Here is a 25,867-nt window from a genome sequence, read left to right as displayed (position 1 = left end):
AAGCAATAAATATTTAAAATTCCCATTAAAAATACGAAAAAACCGAACTACAAAAAAGTGACTCAAATGAACTACCTGCACCCTCATAAAAAATCGCTTCTGTAACATATACTCCCAAACATATTTTGCTTCAAGCATATACATTTTTGGGTATTGCCCAAACATTTATATGTTTGATCTCTTCCAATATATAATTTGTTTGAAAGCATATTGGTCTAAACAATATATGTTTGGGTAGTCTAAGTTCCAAACATTTTGTATTTTTGCATCCAAATTCAATAATGTTGTCTTCCAAAAAACAATATGTTATTTTGTGAACATATAATATGTTTGGAAGCATTTGGCACCCAAAAATATTATATGCTTAAAAAAATTCTCCCAAACAATATTGTGCACAAAATTTTATTTATTTATATATTTACAATCATAATGAATTATGAAAATAAACAGGTAATATAGGTGCTAACAACATAGGTTTTCGACCTGAATGCTCAAAATTTTGTTTCTGCCCAATTGTATATTCCCCGACATCTTTCTCACTTCCACGAGATTTTTTAGTTCTTAGCACCTTTTTCTGTAATACAAACATTGTAGAAGAAATTATTCAATTTTATGATTTTTTTTATTTTAATTTTACCTTTTGCCGGACGGGGATTCGAACAGCGGACCACACAGTTTGTAAGGATCAAAGAAGTAGCTGATCAATTGCCCAAGGGAAAATAAAATGTTAATTTTGTAATAACAAGCAACAACCACCAACTTAATTCAATATCGCTCCCTGTTAAATAGCGCTCCAAGCTACTTAACACATATATGTTTATAGACTATTTCTAAAGTAATATATGTTTGCATCCAAGCATATTATATTTACAAACATTTTATGTCCCAAACATAATATGTTCTAACATATTAACATATATGTCCCAAACATGTTATGCTAGTTTATAAACGTTATATGCTTGCACTCAAAAATATTGTGTTTAAAAATTTGTGTTCCAAACATATAATGTTTATAGCCAAACATATGAAAAACAGTCTTTTTCATCCGTGTGTGCAGTTAAAATAAAGAACAACTTTGGGAGGACATTTTTGTAAGTGCTTTCAAAGTTGTGTTAGTTAGAAGAACTTCTGTGTACTGCATAGATGATTATGTTGTTCCAACTGTGAGTAAGATCCGTCAGTAGATAAGAATAGTATGGCCTAATTTGGGAGAATAAAGCGATACATGAGTGCTATATCTAAATCTGAACCGATTTGGATGATCTTTTGCAGGTTGTGTTGATATCACAGATGGTTATCTTATGCTACATTTGAGTAAGATCGGTTAATGAATAAGGCTATTATTACCAAGCTTTGGAAAGTCGGGGGATCCATATACGTGGGAGCTAAATCTAAATCTGAACTGATTTGGATGAAATTTTTTAAAGGATGGTAAATTAGGTTACCACACCGAAAAAAGTGAACTGTTTTATAGGAAGACTGAACTACCTCGCACGAAAATTGAAAAAAAAATTATTCCACATTATGAGATTTCCCCAAAGGTTTGTTAAAACCAGGAAAATTTAATTCCCTGTACGAAATCATACGAAAATTTACTTTTTCTTTAGTTCATATTGAACTTATATGTACGGTCATTGAACTTTATACCCACGTTCAGTTCATAAAATTTTTGAGACATACATAAAAATTCTATGGAAAATTTCGATAAAAATAATAAAATTTAACTACTAGCAAATAAGTTTTTTCCAATAAAAATTTTTTCTGTGTAAATTCGACGACAATTGGCTCGTTCTTGTGTCAAAAAAAAAACGTGTACCAAATTTCATCAAAATCAATTAATAAATGCCACCGGAATCCTATGATCACCAAATACGTGGACGGACACCAAGGGCTAGATCGACTCAGGAAGTGATTCTGAGTCGATCGGTATAAATTTTATGGGGTTAAAATCAAATATTTTTCAATACTTTACTTTATAGACGTTTCTTGCGTGAAACATAGCCTAATTACTACTTGAAGCCGATTCTGAATTTAGAAATTTAAGTTGCCGTTAACACGTTTTTAAAGGTCTTTGATAGCACATGAAAAAGCTAAAAAAACGAATAAATTAAAATTTGTTTCCTATTATCAAGTACGCAAAACTCAAATTTAAAGGAGAATTTTGTCTTCAACAAATCCTTACTTGAATTCTCCGCTTCTTTGGTTCGGAATCAATACCAAAATCATTAGTGTAAAGACAACATGTTTGGAACAGTGCTTGCTGTTTGGTTTTTCTGTGCACCGATTTACCAGTTGTTCCGGTCAATTCATCATCCTTCATAATGGAGCAAACTTGGTTTCAATTCGAATAAAACTTTGTGGGAAGTTTAATTAGAAATACGAAACTATATTTATTAATTTTGTACTCGTATTTATTAATTTTGTCTGATGGTCCAATGATAACTGATACTCCTTGGCTCTTAAATAAATAGTCAAATGAAAATAGTTTTGGAACACAGCTTCACTTCACTTCATTAATATGCAACTCAAACTATATTGGCAAACTCGGTATCTTTGTATGCTCTGGACAAGCAAAATGAAATATCACGCCGCGTTATTCATTAAGTTCTCTTGCTGTCCTCCATGTGCATATGTGCAATCGAATGCTTTGATGATAAGTCATAGTCTCCATATTTCATTCCGAGTGAAATGGATGGTCTACCTTTTGCTGGAGTTTCATTGTATAGTTGCCTGTATGGTCATCCATCTCACATGACCAACGGTATTGCAATGTGGAAATGGAAAATGGATAAACTAATACGACCATTTTCCTATACATAAGACACAGGTCATTCATGTGTGGATGATATTCGAGATGCAGCAGTAGCACCAGCAGCAGCAGTGGCAGTAATTGGATGGTATCCTTATTTCAGGTGGTTGGTTGCTTGTGGTTCTTTTCTTATTGCAATAATGGAAAATTTTCTCGCAGGTGAATAGGAAAGCACTCGAAGATGGGCTAAAAATTTGAAATATTATGAATTAGACATATACGGTTAACCCATTTCTTGCAACATCTTGAAATCATTTATCAATTAAATGGAAAAAATTTCTATATAGCATTTTTGTGTTTTTTTTTATCCCCAAACATTGAAGCAAGGATACAATAACTTTGCCATTCAGTTTGTTATCTATTCAAGTAAAAATAACCAAAAATAAATAAAATTTCGAAGATGAGCAAAATGGGTCATCTCGATTTGGGCTTGACGAGTATAGTATGGTGATGTATGTACCACATCGCACTATACCCACATATATATAAAATCCGAACTATGTTTGTTTGTATGTTGCGGGTAAGCTCAAAAATGCCTGAACTCATTTACTGGACATTTTCAGAGAACGTAGAGAGAGATACCTGTCGGAGAGGGTAACACCAGCTTGTCCAACTTTTTGAAATTTAAATTTAAGGTAAAATTTTCCGATTTGCATGAGTTCGAAAACGGTTGAAACGATTTACTTGAAGTTTACGAAAGAACGAAAACATGAGCAGGGCATGGGTACCTCATTTTTTATATCTGCCTCTAGGCAAATTATTTTTTGATAACATATTTGGTCGGGGAGGTGGTCTTTCCCTTTGCCCGACTCTTTTTTAAGTACTATGAAAAAAAAACTAAACTTCTTCGATTTACTTTAAATTTACAGAGGACTTCGGTGGAGGTTATGAAATGAAAATTGGGTACATAATTTTTTGATATTCGTTTGTGGATGGGAGCCTCCCCCATGGTAAACATACCGATTTAATTTAAATTTACAGAGGAAGTCATGTACTTGATACATGATTTATTTGCAATTTGGACGGGGAGGGAGACTACCCATGACAGACTTTTTGAAAATTTGGCTGGGAAATTTACTTGAAAATTTCAGAGAATGTATAGGGTGATCCTGTTGTGAAAATTGGGCACCTCATTTTTTTACATCTGAATAAGGGTAGAGATCCTCCTCCGATTTACTTAAAATTTTCAGAGAAGGTTGTGGATGTCATCGAGACAAAGATTCTATATTTGATCGTGGAAGGGACAACCTTTTTGAAAATTTGGGCCATTCACTTGAAAGAGTCTATACACGGTAGATTTTTTCCGCTAGATTAGTGGGACTCTTGATGTTTGTTTAGATTTTTAACTTAATAAATTATGAACTTAATAAATTTTCTGTAGAAAAAAAATTTGAAAAAAAAATTATAGAAAAAAAATTACAAAATTTGACATTTGACAACATTTTCTATAGAAATCAAATATTGACAAAATTTTCGACAGAAATAAAATTTTGACAAAATTTTATAAAAACATAAAATTTAGAATGAATTTTGTATAGGAATTAAATTTTGACAAAAAAATTGTATAGAAATAAATTTTGACAAACATTTTTGTATAGAAAATAAATTTTGATAAAATTTTCTATAGAAATAAAATTTTAACAAAAATTTTCAAAAGAAATAAATTTTTTTTATAGAAATAATATTTTGACAAAATTTTCAGTAGAAATTATATATTTGTACAAAATGTTCTTTAAAAATAAAACTTGCAAAAAAATTTCATTAAAAATAAAATATTTACAAAATATTCTATAAAAATAAAATTTTGACAAACATTTTGTATAGAAGTAAAATATTGTCAAAATGTTCCATAGAAATAAAATTATGAGAAAATTTTCTATAGAAAGAAAATTTTGACAAAATTTTCTACAGAAATAAAATGTTGACAAAATTTTCTATAGAAACAAAATTTTGACAAAAGTTTCTATAGAAATAAAATTTTACAAATTTTTCTATAGAAATAAAATTTTGACAAAATTTTCCAAAAAATAAAATTTTGACAAAATTTTCTAGAGAAATAAAGTTATGACAAAATTCTCTATAGAAATAGAATTTTGACAAAATTTTCTATAGAAATAAAATTTTGACAAAATTTTCTATAGAAATGAAATTTTGACAAAAATTTTTATAGAAATAAAATTTTAACAAAATTGTCTATAGAAATAAAATTTTGACAAAATTTTGTACAGAAATAAAATTTTGACAAAATTTTCTATAGAAATAAAATTTTGACAAAAGTTTCTATAGAAATAAAATTTTGACAACATTTTCTATAGAAATACAATTTTGACAAAATTTTCTATAGAAATAAAATTTTAACAAAATTTTCTATAGAAATAAAATTTTAACAAAATTTTCTATAGAAATAAAATTTTGACAAAATTTTCTATCGAAATTACTTTTGACAAAAATTTCTGTAGAAATAAAATCTTGACAAAATTTTCTATAGAAATAAAAAAAAAACAACAACAATACGAAATAAAATTTTGACAAAATTTTCTATCGAAATTACTTTTGACAAAAATTTCTGTAGAAATAAATTCTTGACAAAATTTTCTATAGAAATAAAATGTTGACAAACTTTTTGTATAGAAATAAAATGTTGTCAAAATGTTCTATAAAAATTAAATTATGAGAAAATTTTCTATACAAATAAAATTTTTGCTAATTTTCTATAGAAATGACATTTAACAAACTTTTCTATAGAAATAGAATTTTGCAAAAATGTTCTATAGACATAAAATTTTGACAAAACATCTATAGATATACAATTTTTGCAAAATTTTCTATTGAAATAAAATGTTTCACAAAATTTTCTATAGAAATAAAATTTTTACAAAATTTTCTATAGAAATAAAATTTTGACAAACATTTTGTATAGAAATAAAATATTGTAAAAATGTTCCATAGAAATAAAATTATGAGAAAATTTTCTATAGAAATAAAATTTTAACAAAATTTTCTATAGAAATAAAATTTTGACAAAATTTTCTATCGAAATAACTTTTGACAAAAATTTCTGTAGAAATAAATTCTTGACAAAATTTTCTATAGAAATAAAATGTTGACAAACTTTTTGTATCGAAATAAAGTGTTGTCACAATTTTCTACAGATATAAAATTATAAAAAAAATTTTATAGAAACAACATTTTAACAAAATTTTCTATAGAAATAACATTTTAACAAAATTGTCTTTAGGAATAAAATTTTGAAGAAATGTTTATAGACATAAAATTTTGACATATAGATATACAATTTTGGCAAAATTTTCTATAAAAATAAAATTTTGACAAAATTTTCTATAGAAATTAAATTTTGAAAAAACTATCTATAGAAATAAAATTTTGACGAAAATTTTAATAAACTAGAATTTTTACAAAACTTTCTATAGAAAAAAATTCTTGGCAAAATTTTCTATAGAAATATAATTTTTGGCAAAAATTCCTACAAAAATAAAATTTTGACACCCTGGTCCATATGATATATATAAATATGTTGTTTAATACAGAGTTAAATAAAATACCTTATACGCTACATGTCCAAATTTGGACAAAATTTTCTATAGAAATAACATTTTGACACCCTGGTGCGTATAATTTATATAAATATGTTATTTAATACGGAGTTAAATAAAATACCTCATACGCTACATGTCCAAAATATAGGTCCCAATTTAATTGCAAACAACTTTAAATTTCTAACAAGTATGTGGATCGGTTTTATTTTGGATATAATATATCTGTCCCTGAATATTCACTAATATGGACCTAGAAGCCAGAGTTCCATTTCGATTTTCGGGAAATTGACATTATAGCTAGGTATGCCAAATATGGTCAGAATCAGCTCAGATTTATCATTGGCCCGATATGAATTCAATTGACCCCAGAATGAAAAGTTTCAGCTTTATTTGCTTCAAATATTATACAAGGAGTAGCATTAATATACACATCTCATTGAAGAACAAGTATATACGACTGTAAGTTTCGGCCAGGCCGAATGTTATGTACCCTCCAATATTAATTTTGAAAACATATTCAATAAAAAAATAATTGATTCAATTTTATTATTTTTTTGAATATTTTTTATTTTTCTATTATTATATTTTTCAAGTTTGATTTGAATTTAAATTAAACGATTTTTAGTTAAACTTTTGCATTTTGTTCCTACCATCTTCATTATGCATTGTACCTAACACTTTCATTAAAATTTCGCGTTTTCTTGCTTTTATGTGTGCTTTTGAAAAGAAAGAAAAAACTGAATTTGAAATTCTTACTTTGGCAAGTTTTCTTTAGAAATCATTGGCGTAGTTTTTCCCATTAATGTCTTGACAAATTTAATTTAACTTAGACTGGTATGCATTCCATTTACAAAATTACATCAGAGGCTTCATTTTACTATACTGCCAGAACCCATTCTTGTTTTCTTGCGAATCAGCCAATGCATAAATAAACTTCCCAAAACCCATAACAGCCACCGGCTCCACCCACCAAGGCCATTAATAGGTTTCCTAAAAATACCCAAAATTAAATTTGTTTACAAAACAAAACTGAAAAGTTTTCAAGGAAGTAATAAAGGAAGAGTGCCTGTGAGATGTACTTACTTTTAATTAAGCCACACATTTCAGAGGCCTTTCGACCACAAACAACGAATAATTCTTCCTAAACAAAATCTAACAAATTAAGTTTTTAAAGTAAATAATCACAGATGATAAGTGGAAATTCAGCAGAGTTCCATTAAATAAAGTTGCAGGTTCTTGTGTTGTTGACATTTTTTGGTAAAAGCAAAAAAAAAGCAAAAATGCTAAGCGTGGCGGTGTCGAAAATATTAGGCATTTTACAATTTTCATAACAAATTCTTTTATTTTATATTACAAGCCTATAAAACTTATTGTTACATACAAACATAAAAAAGTGAATTGATATCAACAAAACATCGGCCGGGACGAATGCTCATTACCCACCTCCATGGAACCCAGGGTGATCTCGCCTAAACATGGACCGATACACACCATATACGGTACACCTATTTGTGGTCCGAAAATACCAATATAAGGGATATAGGATAGGTTAATGTAGGTATAGTGGCAGCCCGATATTTTAGGGACCTTCTTTTTTATAGCCGTGTCCGAATGGTGTTCCACATTGCAGTGAAACCACCTAGGAAAGCATTGAAACACTCGGAAATGTCACCAGCATTACTAAAAAGGGATAATCCACCGCTGAAAAACTTTTTGGTGTTTGCTCGAATTTGGCTTTTAACCCACGACCCTGCGTATGCTAGGCGTGCATGCTAACCATTGCACCACGGGGCTCCCTGATTTTGGTGCTGGATATAACAATCGGATCAAGTTTAGATACACTCAAACAAAAAAAAAAAGGAAATGCTATAGTGGTGGTGATATTTAAGTATATACAGCAGTAAATTCGGCCGGTACCTTCAGTTTAAAGCAATTTATATATTCCGAAGGAGGTAAATTTGGGAAATCAGTCTATATGGGTGCTATGCCAAAAAACATGATACACACTAAATTAAGCACGCCTAATTGTGGTTCTGAAAAGCCTACAGAATCTTGACCCCTAATCGGAGAGCGGGTTAATAAGGGGGATATATAAAAATTTGTACCGATACACAATATATTCGTAACACCTATATATAGTCCTAAAAAGCCTCTAGATTTCAAATTTCAGGTAAATTGGATAAAAACTATGAATTCTAGAAGCTCAAGAAGTAAAATCGAGAGATCGGTCTATACAAAACCATGGACCGATACACCCCATTTTTCAACACACCTATTTGTGATCGTAAAATACCTCTAGATTTCGAATTTCAGGCAAATTGGATAAAAACTACGGATTCTAGAAGCTCGAGAAATAAAATTGGGAGATCGATCTGTATGGGGGCTATACCAAAACGTGGCCTGATACATACTATTTTAGGCGCACCTCTTTGTGGTCCTAAAAATCTTGTAGATTTCTAGAAGCCCAAGACCCCAAATAGGGGGATTGGTTTATATGGGAGCTATATCAAAACCTGAACCTACATAGTCCATCTTATAACTTGGCCTGCGTGCAGGCAAAAGACGAATCTGTGCAAAATTTCAGGACGATATTGCCAATCTTAGAGCTAAAACATAAAATACACATATAAATTCGGCTGTTGTTATTATTTTAAACAAATTTCTATTACTTCTGTTCTATAGGTTAGGTTAGGTTAGGTGGCAGCCCGATGTATCAGGCTCACTTAGACTATTCAGTCCGTTGTGATACCACATTGGTGAACTTCTCTCTTATCACTGAGTGCTGCCCGATTCCATGTTAAGCTCCATGACAAGGGACCTCCTTTTTATAGCCAAGTCCGAACGGCGTTCCACATTGCAGTGAAACCACTTAGAGGAACTTTAAACCCCTCAGAAATGTCACCAGCATTACTGGAAAACTTTTTGGTATTCGGTGGAAGCAGGAATCGAACCCACGACCTTGTGTATGCAAGGCGGGCATGCTAACCATTGGTTATAGGTTGCTATTATCATCCGATTTTTCTAAGTGTTTAATATTTTTTAAGTCTTGTAGTGCGTATGGTTCAAATGAAGACATCATATCAATTTTAATTTTTGATCATCATCGCCTGATGTCCTTTGAGATATATAAATAAACACTTTGACGAAACCCGCCTAAACCTCGTATAACGTTTAATGCATTTACGTCCGGCAAAAGGAAGGGGAAAGGTAGCAGATATTTTCAAGCACATACAATTGACAAAGTTCGCAAAGAAATATCTGGTTTGGCAAGCCATCTGTACCTGTGGCTTGAAAAGCAGCATTTTCTTCCGGGACTGTCAACCAAGAAATTTACGTGAAAGAGTGAAAACGCCTGCTGCGTTTATTCAAACACTCCGTACTGTTTTGGCCGGATTTAGCATCTTGCCATTACGGTAAAAAGGCCATGGAGTGGTACGCCGCCAACAACGTGCAGGTGGTTCCCAAGGACAAGAACCCTGCCAACACGCCAGAGCTCCGCCCAATTGAGAAATACTGGGCTATTGTTTTTCGCCCGATTTACACTCATATGACCACAGAGGCTAATTTTTAACTCCGATTTAGATGAAATTTTGCACAGGGAGTAGAATTCGCAAGCTATGCGTGCCAAATTTGGTTGAAATCGGTTCAGATTTAGATATATATTTTTCTGATTTCGACAAAAATGGTCAAATACCAAAAATAAATCGCCACTGCTTAGTCGAAAAGTTGTAGAAATGACTCTAATTTTTCTAATCTTCTAATACATATATATCGAGCGATAAATCATAAATAAACTTTTGCGAAGTTTCATTAAAATTGCTTCAGATTTAAACGTTTCCCATATTTCTTTACTAAAATTACCCTAGTGCACACACAAAATAAATTTTTTCTGATTCAATCACGAAATAATTGATCCAATTAATTTTTAATTGAAATGTCTTCAATCACAGAAATGATAGTATCAATTAAAAAGTTAATTGATCCAATTAAAAAATTAATTGATACTATTATTTTTGTGATTGATTTTTGTTTCAATTAAAAAATTTGTTGAATCAATTAAATTTTTAATTTAATATTTTTTAAAACTCAATTAAAATTTTAATTGGAAAAAATTTCGTGAAATTTTTTTGTGTGCATTAGCCAACTTACATTTTGTGTCTATAGATTTTGTAGAAGTCTATCAAATTCTGTGCAAATCGAGTGATATTTAAATGTATGTATTTCGGACAAACCTTTATATACAGCACCCAAAACATTTGACGGATGTGATATGGTATCGAAAATTTAGATCTACGGAGTGGTGCAGGGTATAATATAGTCGGCCCCGCCCGACTTTAGACTTGCCTTACTTGTTTTTTATTAAAAATTAAAGAAAAAATTAAAAATTCTCGTAATTTGCACCTTCTCAAAAGAACTTCCATGGAAGCGAAAAAGTCAAAAGGTACATGTTCAAATCCCAGCGGGGAAGATTTTTTTTTTAATTTTTTATTAACTTTATTTTTATACCCACCACCATAGGATGGGGGGTATATTAACTTTGTCATTCCGTTTGTAACACATCGAAATATTGCTCTAAGACCCCATAAAGTATATATATTCTGGGTCGTGGTGAAATTCTGAGTCGATCTGAGCATGTCCGTCCGTCCGTCCGTCCGTCTGTTGAAATCACGCTAACTTCCGAACGAAACAAGCTATCGACTTGAAACTTGGCACAAGTAGTTGTTATTGATGTAGGTCGGATGGTATTGCAAATGGGCCATATCGGTCCACTTTTACGTATAGCCCCCATATAAACGGACCCCAAAATTTGGCTTGCGAGGCCTCTAAGAGAAGCAAATTTCATCCGATCCGGCTGAAATTTGGTACATGGTATTAGTATATGGTCTCTAACAACCATGCAAAAATTGGTCCACATGGGTCCATAATTATATATAGCCCCCATATAAACCGATCCCCCGATTTGGATTGCGAGGCCTCTAAGAGAAGCAAATTTCATCCGATCCGGCTGAAATTTGGTACATGGTGTTAGTATATGGTCTCGAACAACCATGCAAAAATTGGTCCACATCGGTCCATAATTATATATAGCCCCCATATAAACCGATCCCCCGATTTGGCTTGCGAGGCCTCTAAGAGAAGCAAATTTCATCCGATATGGCTGAAATTTGGTACGTGATGTTAGTATATGGTCTCTAACAACCATGCAAAAATTGGTCCACATCGGTCCATAATTATATATAGCCCCCATATAAACCGATCCCCCGATTTGGCTTGCGAGGCCTCTGAGAGAAGCAAATTTCATCCGATCCGGCTGAAATTTGGTACATGGTGTTAGTATATGGTCTCGAACAACCATGCAAAAATTGGTCCACATCGGTCCATAATTATATATAGCCCCCATATAAACCGATCCCCCGATTTGGCTTGCGAGGCCTCTAAGAGAAGCAAATTTCATCCGATATGGCTGAAAGTTGGTACGTGATGTTAGTATATGGTCTCTAACAACCATGCAAAAATGGGTCATCATCGGCTCATAATTATATATAGCCCCCATATAAACCGATCACCAGATTTGACCTTCGGAACCTCTTGGAAGACCAAAATTCATCTGATTCAGTTGAAATTTGGTACGTGGTGTTAATATATGGCCTCAAACTCCCATGCAAAAATTGGTCGATATCGGTCCATAATTATATATAGGCCCCATATAAACCGATCCTCAGATTTGACCTCCAGAGCCCCTTGGAAGAGCAAAATACTTCCCATTCGGTTGAAATTTGGTACGTGATGTTAGTATATGGTATCCAACAACCATGCAGGAATAAGAAGTTTTAAGATACCACAACCCAAGTAATTCGATTGTGGATGGCAGTCTTTCGTAGAAGTTTCTACGCAATCCATGGTGGTGGGTACATAAGATTCGGCCTGACCGAACTTGCGGCCGTATATACTTGTTTGATTTAATATATACCACGTATGGACATACAATTTAGAAGATGGGGTTAGGAGGTTTTAAGATACCTTGCCATCGGCAAGCGTTACCGCAACTTAAGTAATTCGATTGTGGATGGCAGTGTTTAGAAGAAGTTTCTACACAATCCATGATGGAGGGTACATAAGCTTCGGCCTGGCCGAACTTACGGCCGTATATACTTGTTTTTATACCCTCCACCATAGGGTATATTAACTTTGTCATTCCGTTTGTAACACATCGAAATATTGTTCTAAGACCCAATAAAGTATATATATTCTGGGTCGTGGTGAAATTCTGAGTCGATCTGAGCATGTCCGTCCCTCCGTCCGTCCGTCCGTCCGTCTGTTGAAATCACGCTAACTTCCGAACGAAACAAGCTATCGACTTGAAACTTGGCACAAGTAGTTGTTATTGATGTAGGTCGGATGGTATTGCAAATGGGCCATATCGGTCCACTTTTACGTATAGCCCCCATATAAACGGACCCCCAAATCTGGCTTGCGAGGCCTCTAAGAGAAGCAAATTTCATCCGATCCGGCTGAAATTTGGTACATGGTGTTAGTATATGGTCTCTAACAACCATGCAAAAACTGGTCCACATCGCTCCATAATTATATATATATACCCCCATATAAACCGATCCCCCGATTTGGCTTGTGAGACCTCTAAGAGAAGCAAATTTCATCCGATCCGGCTGAAAATTGGTACATGGTGTTAGTATATGGTCTCTAACAACCATGCAAAAATTGGTCCACATCGGTCCATAATTATATATAGCCCCCATATAAACCGATCCCCCGATTTGGCTTGCGAGGGCTCCAAAAGAAGCAAATTTCATCCGATCCGGCTGAAATTTGGTACATGGTGTTAGTATATGGTCTCTAACAACCATGCACAAATTGGTCCACATCGGTCCATAATTATATATAGCCCCCATATAAACCGATCACCAGATTTGACCTCCGGAGCCTCTTGGAAGACCAAAATTCATCTGATTCAGTAGAAATTTGGTACTGGAAATTTGGTGTTAATATATGGCCTCAAACTCCCATGCAAAAATTGGTCGAAATCGGTCCATAATTATATATAGCCCCCATATAAACCGATCCCCATATTTGACCTCTGGAGCCCCTTGGAAGAGCAAACTTCATCCGATTCGGTTGAAATTTGGTACGTGATGTTAGTATATGGTATCCAACAACCATGCAGGATTTGGTTCATATCAGTCCATAATTATATATAGCACCCATATAAACCGATCCCCAGATTTGACCTCCGGTGCCTTTTGGAGAAGCAAAATTCATCCGATCTGGTTGAAATTTTGTACGTGGTGGTAGTATATGATATTTAACAACCATGCCAAAAGTGGTCCATATCAGTCCATAATCATATATAGCCCCCGAGATTTGGTTTTGAAGCCTCTTGGAGGTTTTGAAGCCTCTTGGAGGAGCAACATTGTGCTAGTATATGGCCATTAACAACCATGCCTAACTAGGTGCATATATGTCTATAGTTATATATAGCTCTCAGATTTATCGATCCCCAATCACACAAAAATTGGTCCATATCAATAATTGTATATAGCCCCCATATAAGCGACCCCTATATTGCAATTCTGGCTCCCTACGTACCGTGCAAAAGTCCATATCGATTCGTAATTATTTGTAGACTTACCTACACATACTTTTTTTGTCTAATGTATACCACGTATGGACTAACACACAATTTAGAAAACGAATTAAGATACAACAACCCAAGTAATTCGATTGACGCAATCCATGGTGGAGGGTACATAAGATTCGGCCTGGCCGAACTTACGGCCGTTTATACTTGTTTTTTGTTTCAAATACCCAGCAAAAAGTTTTGGAAGTTCTTCCAAAGGCACAACTTGAAAAGCACTTCCGACTATATAAAGTATATATTGTTGATCAGGGAGAAATTCTAAGACGATATAACGATGTCCGTCTGTCTGTCCGTCTGTCTGTTGTAATCACGATACAGTCTTCAATAATGAAGCAATCGTGCTGAAATTTTGCACAAACTCGTCTTTTGTCTGCAGGCAGGTCAAGTTCGAAGATGGGCTATATCGGTTCAGGTTTTGATATAGTCCCCACATAAACCCACCTCCCAATTTGGGGTCTTGGGCTTATAGAAATCGAAGTTTTTATCCAATTTGAAATCTAGAGGTATTTTATTACCATAAAGAGGTGTGCCAAAAATGGGGAGTATAGGTCCATGTTTTGGTATAGCCCCCATATAGACCGATCTCCCGATTTTACTTCTTGGGCTTATATAAACCGCAGTTTTTATTCAATTTACCTGAAATTGGAAATCTAGAGGTACTGTAGGACCACAAATACGTGTGCCAAAAATTGTGAGTATCGGTCCATGTTTTGGTATGGTCCCCATATAAAACGACCTACCGATTTGGGGACTTGGGCTTATAGAAACCGTAGTTTTTATCCTATTTACCTGAAATTGGAAATCTAGAGGAATTGTAGGACCACAAATATGTGTGCCAAAAATTGTGAGTATCGGTCCATATTTTGGTATAGCCCCCATATAGATCGATCTCCCGATTTGGGGTCTTGGGCTTATAGAAACCGTAGTTTTTATCCTATTTACCTGAAATTGGAAATCTAGAGGTATTTTAGGACCATAAAGAGGTGTGCCGAAAACGGTGAGTATCGGTCCATATTTTAGTATAGCCCCCATATAGACCGATCTCCCGATTTTACTTCTTGGGCTTATAGAAACCGTAGTTTTTATTCAATTTACCTGAAATTGGGAATCTATAGGCGCGAAGTATAATGACTATTGTATGAGCTGTCATGATGCGGAGGAAAAAGAATCAATTAAACACCTCTTGTGTGAGTGTCCTGCATTTTGTGTAAAGCGCAAGCAACTTTTAGGAGTATATAGCTTCAGATTACTGGCGGATCTGGAAAACGTTAACTTAAGCAGTCTGCTAATGTTTTTGGAACAATCTGGTTGGTTCAACAAAGAAAAATAATCAAGAAGGTTCAGCGGTTAAAACTAGAAGTGCCCATATGTAATAGGTACTTTTAGTTAATGTGGTATCACAATGGACTGAATAGTCTAAGTGAGCCTGAATCTTAATCGGGCTGCCACTTTAACCTAACCTAACCTATAGGTATTATAGGACCACAAATACGTGTGCCAAAAATTGTGAGTATCGCTCCATGTTTTGGTATGGTCCCCATATAAAACGACCTCCCGATTTGGGGTCTTGGGCTTATAGAAACCGTAGTTTTTATCCAATTTGTCTGAAATTGGAAATCTAGAGGTATTTAGGACCATAAAGAGGTGTGCGAAAATGGTGAGTATCATTCCATATTTTGGTATAGCCCCCATATAGACCGATTTCCCGATTTTACTTCTTGGGCTTCTAGAATCCGAAGTTTTTATCCTATTTAACTGAAATTGGAAATCTAGAGGTATTTTCGGGTCATAAACATTAGCGTAGCTAGACAATTTTCCTAGGGGGGGATATAGCTAAAAATTTATAGACTGAACTTATGTTCAATTATTGTTTTATTTCATAAAGAAGAATACAAAAATAGACATCAAAATAATATATAATAAAGTAACTAAAAGTAGTTCCACACTTTTCCCAGCAAAAAAATTGGGATTTGTTTTAAAGGCACAACTTTGAAAGCACTTCCAAAAATGTCCTCACAAAGAAGTTAATTATATTAACTACACAGGAAGTTTTTTACTTCAGTTTTTTCATATTTTTATGCGTAATTTTTGTTCAAATAGTTTTAAAAGAGTGTAAGAATAAATAAAATGGTAAAAATTATTCAAATTTTGCCACGAAAATGATAAATCCATTATAGAAAAATGGATAATTTTTGAAAATATTCCAACAAGCGTTAGAATGCATAAAAAAATCAAATGTTTCTTGAAGCTCGAGGTCTCTATAAATATTTATATAATTCTAACAAAAGGTCGACCAAAAATCAAATAAAAAACGAAAAAATTATTTATTTTTGAAAATATCACACAATTTTTTAATTCACATTCAAAACTCTGAATTCGGATCACACCGTAAGAAGTGATGCAAATTTATTGCAACGGCTGTTGAAACGGTGGACATTCTTTCTATGACGAGTTCCTATTACATTCATCGCTTCTCCGCCAATTTTGCACCACTTCCGGACCCAAAAAGAACATTTTCACTTCTTTTTTGGCGACGCTTTTTTGCAGCATTATTAAGATATTAAAATTATTACTATTTTTTAATTAAGATGACTAAACCCGACTAAACAATATAATAAAGGAGCTTTACAGCCTGTTTCTGTATGTCGAATGAGCTCTGTCCATCGACTAAAATGGAAACAAACAGCTGAATTTATATCCAACAAACAGCTGAATTTATAACGAACAAACAGCTGTTTCTATGCATTTCAGTCGATCGATTGAACTCGTTCGACATATAGAAACAGGCTGTTAGTTATTCAACTAAACCATAAGTTAAATCACAGCTCTATTTCATAAATATCAGACTTCAAACATTGCCATCGGCAACTGCTACCACAACCCAAGTAATTCGATTGTGCATGAAAGTCATTAGCGGAACTTTGTGCGGTTGTATATACTTGTTTAATTTTTATAAAAATGTAAAATCGTAAATAGGTTTTCAAATTCTGTGGGGCCAAATTTTTTCTGGGGGGTCTAAGCCCAGAGGCCTTCCTACGCTTATGGTCATAAAGAGGTGTGCCGAAAACGGTGAGTATCGGTCCATATTTTAGTATAGCCCCCATATAGACCGATCTCCCGATTTTACTTCTTGGGCTTATAGAAACCGCAGTTTTTATCTGATTTGCCTGAAATTGTAAATATTCTGGTATTTTAGGCTCACAAAAACGTGTATCGGATTAAGTTTTTATCTGTCCATCTGGTAATGCCTCCCTGTAGAAGGCACACCGATCATGAAAATTGCTTGAAACTTAATGTAAAATTTCCAGATTTTACTTCTACAGATTTAAGATTTCAAATCAAGACGTTATTTTATAATTTTCTTGCACACTTACAAAAGATGTTCATGATTCCTCTAAAACTCAAACAAAAATTGTTCTTATAAATCCAGAATCTGATATAGTCCTCATAGGTGAAATCATTAAATTTATCTTCGGGAAGTGTCCTCAAGTCCTCAAGCCCTCCTGAAATTTCAAAGGAAACCCTAATATTTGGTTCATGGTGGTGGGTATTTAAGATTCGGCCCGGCCGAACTTAGTGCTGTATATGCTTGTTTTGTTTCAAATAGGTTAAAAACATTTCATAAAATGGTACAAATCATTTAAATTTCGTCGAAAAAAATGCTAAATCCAATCTGAAACAAGTATATACGGCCGCAAGTTCGGCCAGGCCGAATCTTATGTACCCACCACCATGGATTGCGTAGAAACTTCTACGAAAGACTGCCATCCACAATCGAATTACTTGGGTTGTGGTATCTTAAAACTTCTTATTCCTGCATGGTTGTTGGATACCATATACTAACATCACGTACCAAATTTCAACCGAATGGGAAGTATTTTGCTCTTCCAAGGGGCTCTGGAGGTCAAATCTGAGGATCGGTTTATATGGGGCCTATATATAATTATGGACCGATATCGACCAATTTTTGCATGGGAGTTTGAGGCCATATATTAACACCACGTACCAAATTTCAACTGAATCAGATGAATTTTGGTCTTCCAAGAGGTTCCGAAGGTCAAATCTGGTGATCGGTTTATATGGGGGCTATATATAATTATGAGCCGATGACGACCCATTTTTGCATGGTTGTTAGAGACCATATACTAACATCACGTACCAACTTTCAGCCATATCGGATGAAATTTGCTTCTCTTAGAGGCCTCGCAAGCCAAATCGGGGGATCGGTTTATATGGGGGCTATATATAATTATGGACCGATGTGGACCAATTTTTGCATGGTTGTTCGAGACCATATACTAACACCATGTACCAAATTTCAGCCGGATCGGATGAAATTTGCTTCTCTTAGAGGTCTCGCAATCCAAATCGGGGGATCGGTTTATATGGGGGCTATATATAATTATGGACCCATGTGGACCAATTTTTGCACGGTTGTTAGAGACCATATACTGACACCATGTACCAAATTTCAGCCGGATCGGATGAAATTTGCTTCTCTTAGGGGCCTCGCAAGCCAAATCGGGGGATCGGTTTATATGGGGGCTATATATAATTATGGACCGATGTGGACCAATTTTTGCATGGTTGTTAGAGACCATATACTTACACCATGTACCAAATTTCAGCCGGATCGGATGAAATTTGCTTCTCTTAGGGGCCTCGCAAGCCAAATCGGGGGATCGGTTTATATGGGGGCTATATATAATTATGGACCGATGTGGACCAATTTTTGCGTGGTTGTTAGAGACCATATACTAATACCATGTACCAAATTTCAGCCGGATCGGATGAAATTTGCTTCTCTTAGAGGCCTCGCAAGCCAAATTTTGGGGTCCGTTTATATGGGGGCTATACGTAAAAGTGGACCGATATGGCCCATTTGCAATACCATCCGACCTACATCAATAACAACTACTTGTGCCAAGTTTCAAGTCGATAGCTTGTTTCGTTCGGAAGTTAGCGTGATTTCAACAGACGGACGGACGGACGGACGGACATACTCAGATCGACTCAGAATTTCACCACGACCCAGAATATATATACTTTATGGGGTCTTAGAGCAATATTTCGATGTGTTACAAACGGAATGACAAAGTTAATATACCCCCCATCCTATGGTGGTGGGTATAAAAATTGTGAATTTTTGGAAATATTTGAGGTCAATCGTTTCAGACAAGCTTTAGAATCCATTAAAAATTATAAAAAATTATAAAAATTATTTATTTGACAAAATATCACAGATTTTTATACCCTTCACCACTACTGTGGTACAGGGTATAATAAGTTTGTGCATTTGTATGTAACGCCAAGAAGGAGTAATCATAGACCAACCTTTTAGTATACGGATCGGCTTAGAATTAAATTCTGAGTCGATTTAGCGATGTCCGTCTGTCTGTCTGTCCGTCTGTCTGTCTGTCTGTCTGTCTGTCTGTCTGTCTGTCTGTCTGTCTGTCTGTCTGTTGATGTATTTTTGTGTGCAAAGTACAGCTCGCAGATTTAGTCCGATTGTCCTAAAATTTGGTATAGGGTCCTGTTTCGGCTCAAAGACGATCCCTATTGATTTTGGAAAAAATCGGTTCAGATTTAGATATAGCTGCCATATATATTTTTCACCGATCTGGTCATAATTGGCGTGTATATCAACCGATCTTCCTCAAATTCCGTACATCCGAATATTTTATGAGTCTCGAAAAACTTGCAAAATATCAGCCAAATCGGTTCAGATTTAGATATAGCTCCCATATATAGCTTTCGCCCGATTTACACTCAAATGACCACAGAGGCCAATTTTTTGCTCCGATTTAGTTGAAATTTTGCGCAGGGAGTAGAATTAGCATTATAGCTATGCGTGTCAAATTTGGTTGAAATCGCTTCAGATTTAGATATAGCTCCCATATATAGCTTTCGCCCGATTTACACTCAAATGACCACAGAGGCCAATCTTTTACTCAGATTTAATTGAAATTTTGCACAGGGAGTAGAATTAGCATTGTAGCAAAGCGTGGCAAATTTGGTTGAAATTGGTTCAGATTTAGATATAGCTCCCATATATATGTTTTTCTGATTTCGACAAAAATGGTCAAAATACCAACATTTTCCTTGTAAAATCGCCACTGCTTAGTCGAAAAGTTGTAAAAATGACTCTAATTTTCCTAAACTTCTAATACATATATATCGAGCGATAAATCATAAATAAACTTTTTCGAAGTTTCCTTAAAATTGCTTCAGATTTAAACGTTTCCCATATTTGTTCACTAACATTGTGTTCTACCCTAGTGCATTAGCCGACTTAAATTTTGAGTCTATAGATTTTGTAGAAGTCTATCAAATTCTTCCAGATCGAGTGATATTTAAATGTATGTATTTGGGACAAACCTTTATATATAGCCCCAACACATTTGACGAATGTGATATGGTATTGAAAATTTAGATCTACAAAGTGGTGCAGGGTATAATATAGTCGGCCCCGCCCGACTTTAGACTTTCCTTACTGGTTTAATTTACATCCAAATCATTGAATTCGGATCACACCTAAAGAAGTGATGCAAATTCAGTGCAACGGCTGTTGAAATGGAGGACTTCCGTCCTATGAAAGGCCCATGATAAATTTTGCACCACTTCCGGATCCAAAAAGAACATTTTCATTACTGGGTAGGTTAATTAAAGATTAAAAATTAACAAAATGGTACAAATTATTATAATTTTGTCGAAAAAAAAATCCTATATCCAATCTAGAAAAATTGTGAATTTTTGGAAATATTTTAGGTCAATCGTTTCAGACAAGCGTTAGAATACATTAACCCCCATTTTCATGAAGCTCCGTTAGTGCTACGTTAGATAACGAACTTCTAAACCGTGCTATGTACATAACTGTCATCTTGCATATACGAGTATATTCCATATGCCAGTTAGAAACTTAACTGCTGAAAATTTTTCAGTTAAAGTTAACCAGAGAAAAGATATTCTCATTTTTCTTTCTGTTAACTGGCAGTTAAAGCCTAACGGAGCTACATGAAAATGATCGTAAAAATCATAAAAAATTATAAAAATTATTTATTTGGCAAAATGTGACAAAATTATTTTAATTCACACCCACAACACTGAATTCGAATAACACCTTAACCCTTTCGACCCTAAAGTTGCCTGTGGGCAACTTTTTGTGTTTTGAGACTCACTGTCAGCGTTGTTTTTGTTTTTGTTCATAAAACTGTAACGGTATCGAAAGCTACAAGTGTTTTCTTCAAGTTGAATGAAAAATCAGCTAATTTGGTTGTCAATTAGCAAAAAAATTTTCATTAATACGCACGTACCTCAAGAAAAAAATATTTGCGAATTTAAAAAGAGTGATTTTTTTCAAAAATTACAACTAAAATGTTGAAAGTTTTTATTAAATCTATTGTAGTACATATCAAATAAAATATTTCTGGAAGTCAAATCTTAGAATTGCAAAAAAGCAACAGATGAGAAATTTTTAAAATTGAAAAGTTGCCTGTGGGCAACTTTGGGCAATTGTGGTAGTAAAATTACATATTTTTGAACATAAGGCCTGGAGAAAAATGGTTTGAAAAACAATGATTTTGAAAAAATTTTGAACTTCAATTGGGATGTCCCAGTGACGAGAAATGCGGCGATGATGTGGAAAACATATCTGCAGTGCAGTGGGGAATTTGGAAGGAATCGTAAAAACGGAGGAAGCCACTTCTTGGCAACATACTAGTGGATTAGCACGAATATTGACGCTTTATAATACTTTGGTTTTTTACACCGCCAGTTAAATTGACATGGGTTAAAAACAAAAAAAAAATACAAAACATTTTCGTGAGTCACGCGTGATTCACGCGAAGCCGTGAATGAAATTTAAACGAAATCTCGTGAATATGCGTGAACGAGATTAAAGAAAAATGTGTGGCGCGTGAGCGTGAGTAAAAATCAAATTGTGTTCGTGATTGTGAGTGAGTAAACTTTCTCCGAAATCACGCTCCCGATAAAAATTTACTTTCACGATCCAACCCACCCTCACGATCCAACTCACGCTCAAGATAAAATTCACAAAAAGTCACAATCACGAACAAATTCACGTTCACGATTAAATTCAAGCTCACCGATTTTAATCACCCTTACTTATTTAATCACGCTTAAGATTTCAATAGCGTGAATCACGAGAAATATCATTAATTACCGGAATTTTATTGAGCCATTATTATTGTCGTGTTCCGAAAATATTCGTGACTCACGAGATTTGTCGTGAATTACGAAAATTGTCGTGAATCGTGCGAAAGCGTGAGACATAAACGTTGTTCATGTGTGATCGTGCGCGAGTATGACTTTTCATTTCGTGACCGTGAATTCCTACCCACATGGCGTGCGTGAGTACAAATATTTCTTCGTGAATGTGTTTGAGCGTGATTGAAATTCCACTCACGCGCGTATCTAAGTATATATTTACTGTAAAATAACAAAAAACTTAACAAAAATCCAATAAAACGTAATACGTCTATCATTACAAAACAAACTATTTTGTAGTCACAATTGCCCAAAGTTGCCCACAGGCAACATTCTCTACCGCCTAAACGAATGGGCGTGGCGACCCGAAATTTTGGCTAGACGCTTCTTAAATGACTTCAACATGATTAAAAGTAAAAAAAAATTTAGCGATACCTATAAAAATTCGGGGTCGAAAGCCATGCAAATTCAGTGCAACGGCTGTTGAAATGGTGGCCATCCGTCCTATGACAAGTCCATGTTAAATTCATCGCTTCTGCGCCAATTTTGCACCACTTCCGGATCCAAAAAGAACATTTTCACAACTTTTTGGCGATGCTTTTTTGATGGGGCTATAAAGATTATAGTAATGCTCGAAATCAAAGGTATATCAACTAAAAAATTTTTACCGATAAATATTTTGGGGGGGGAGCTAATATTTTTCTGAGGCACCCCCTAGCTACGCCTATGTTCCCCGATTAATGTGCAATTTGTACAATGAATTCTTTTGACCCTTATTTGTACAGACAACTCATTTGTTAAAGTGACAAAAAAAATTCATTGCTCTCCATAGAGTGTCATTTGTTTACCTGTTCATTAGCAATGCTTTAGCATTGGTTGCGACTGTTTCTCCATTAAGATTTGCGTAGCTACTCCTAAGTTGGGATAATTAACATAGCAAAGTGTAATGATACTGCAGGGACCAATGCAGATTCGCACTCGTATCGATGCACTTGTCTACAGTAATGTGGTTAGGTTATGGTTTTAGACTCTTGTAATTGTATAGAGTTCATGTACTGCTGCATAATAGGCCTTACGGTGGCAGAGTAGCAAGTAAAGAACAATCGATTTTGAAATTCCTTCAAGGTATGAAATTCTTTTCAAATACGAATAGAGGCAATAACCACAAATGCACAATCACATCACAAATGCATAATCACACACGCACACACACACACACTCTCTCGATGGAAAGTTGAGGTCTCTCACAACACAAAAATCGAGCATAACGGCTTTGTTTTTGTTCCAATACCAAGACAAATTTCATATATCGAACTCGATCAATAAGAATACATAAGGAAGCTTTTAAGTGTTTACCTTACAAATGCACAAAATTAGTAAACAAAAGGCCTTAAGTTTTGAATTAACAAAATTTATTTTGCTTTCCTTGGGAAATTTTAGGTTTTTTTTTTTGTTTTAATTAACACCAAAGCGACACTTTTTCAACACGTTTTTCAACACTAATTAAATTTATAAACATTTTTTTCCAAATATTTAAATTTCCCGTTAAGAGCTATTTAATTTTTTATTTATTTATTTATTTATTTTTTTTTTTTTTGTTTTGAATTGCATTCACATTATTTTTTGCTTTATTGCACTTCACAAAAATTTTAACTAAATATTTTTTTTGTTATTATTTTCCTCTATCGTTTGTTTATCTTTTTTTTTTTGCTAATAATTATATATGATTGATTTTTGTTTTTTATTGATTGTTTACTTTTCCAATTTATATTGAAGTGTTAAGAATTTATGTTGTTAGCAGAATTTTTCTTTTATACCGTTTTATTGTGGTTAGTTATTGTGGCTCTGTAATGGCTCTTCCGCTTAGACAACCGTTTCATTGCAGCGTTTGTTAAGAACTGCTTTGGCATAGTGCCTTCAATTGTTAGAACATTGTGTTGTTCTGCGTTACCCGGTGTTATCTATCGGCAAGCATTGTGTGTGGGTGTGTTTTTGTTGTGTGTTGACGATGTTATTTCTTTGATAAGCAGCCGATTTGAGAGAGGGGTGCTTTCACAATAGAGTCCACAAATGAATGCCAGATAAATGAACTTGTGGATGGTATCTACAACACCATTTGAACCATTGAGGATTTGATTTAGTAAAGTAACGACTTTTTGGGGGGAATATTACTTGAAAATATGAACATTGATTTTGAAAAATGCAAAGCTGTTTGAAGATTCGATTATTAAAGATTTGTAAAAAAATCTAGGTTGTATTTTTAAGCACCATATACTTATCGAAAAGCTAACTTTTTTAGTACAACTGTGTAATAAGGGATTTGGTCCCCCAATCAATCAAATATGCATTAACACATGGAAAAGTTTATATAGTAAATTGTTTCAGTTATGTATGTCGAATTTATGAGGAATCGTTCTAGGTCGGGAAACAAAAGTAAATCCCCTTCCCCCTACCCCTTGCCAGACTTTTTGAAAATTGAACCGAACATCTCCAATTTGTTTGAAATTTTCAGGGAAGACTGGGGATGGCATCTAGACAAAGATCCAGTAATTTATTTTTCGATATTTTATCGGAGAAAGGACCTCCATAGACAAGGCTCCATTGACCGATGTGCTGTTAGGATTTCATCCAAATCACAGCTGCACAACTGCACTAGTAAATGTAACGGAGGATATAAGAGATAATTTGGACAGTAATAAGGAGACCCTTCGAGTTCCATTGGATCACTCGAAAGCCTTCGATACATGTTGAATAACGAAAATTTGTTTTTTCAACCCTAATTAAATATATAAACATTTGTTTCCAAATATTTAAATTTCCCGTTAAGAGCTATTTAATTTGTTAATCATTCTGTGCTCTGTTCGAAGTTGCGTCATTTCTTTAAGTTTTCGTCCTCTGTTTCACGACTTATTCACAGCTATGTTTCGTACAGGACACAAAATGTCTACATTGATAATGAAGTTTCTTCTCCTCGGCATATTTCACGAGGGGTGCCACAAGGATCAATACTAGGCCCGCTGCTGTTCACTATGTATACAAACGATCTCCCACGGATTATACAACACTGTCAGATATACATGTATGCGGACGATGTCCAGCTCTATATTGGCTACGATATGGATAATGTTGGGGGGACTATTGACATGGTTAATGATGATTTGGCTAACGTTTGGACTTGGGCCATGGCAAATGGTATCTGTTTAAATTCAAACAAGACAAAGTTCCTTAGAATTAGCAAGAGGACTAATAGGGATACAACAGATGTAGTCGTTCATATAAATAAACAGCCTATAGACCTTGTGGCTCGAGCCACCGTGGTGCAATGGTTAGCATGCCCGCCTTGCATACACAAGGTCGTGGGTTCGATTCCTGCTTCGACCGAACACCAAAAAAAAAAAAGTTTTCAGCGGTGGATTATCTCACCTCAGTAATGCTGGTGACATTTCTGAGGGTTTCAAAACTTCTCTAAGTGGTTTCACTGCAATGTGGAACGCCGTTCGGACTCGGCTATAAAAAGGAGGTCCCTTGTCATTGAGCTTAACATGGAATCGGGCAGCACTCAGTGATAAGAGAGAAGTTCACCAATGTGGTGATACATCGGGCTGCCACTTAACCTAA

The 25,867-nt window shown here is 34.5% G+C and overlaps 1 protein-coding gene across 4 annotated transcripts in view; it reads right to left on the bottom strand.

Moving 5' to 3' along the window:
• TyrR (Tyramine receptor) overlaps positions 1–24,087 on the bottom strand; it is a 323,171-nt gene extending 299,084 nt beyond the window's left edge. For 2 of the 4 annotated variants that reach the window (XM_075290669.1, XM_075290668.1), the window contains exon 1: positions 23,098–23,797. The gene's annotated coding sequence lies outside the window, so the exon portion shown is untranslated. Of the gene's footprint in view, positions 1–23,097; positions 23,804–24,066 lie in introns of those variants that run through there. The other 2 variants (XM_075290670.1, XM_075290671.1) reach the window with 2 other exon arrangements.
• Between the last annotated feature and the right edge of the window lie 1,780 nt (positions 24,088–25,867).

Source organism: Haematobia irritans, chromosome 1 (assembly GCF_050003625.1).
Source record: "Haematobia irritans isolate KBUSLIRL chromosome 1, ASM5000362v1, whole genome shotgun sequence".
Taxonomy (NCBI): domain Eukaryota; kingdom Metazoa; phylum Arthropoda; class Insecta; order Diptera; family Muscidae; genus Haematobia; species Haematobia irritans.
The sequence above is the reverse complement of the archived record's forward strand: the minus strand, read 5'-3'. Positions and strand labels throughout refer to the sequence as shown.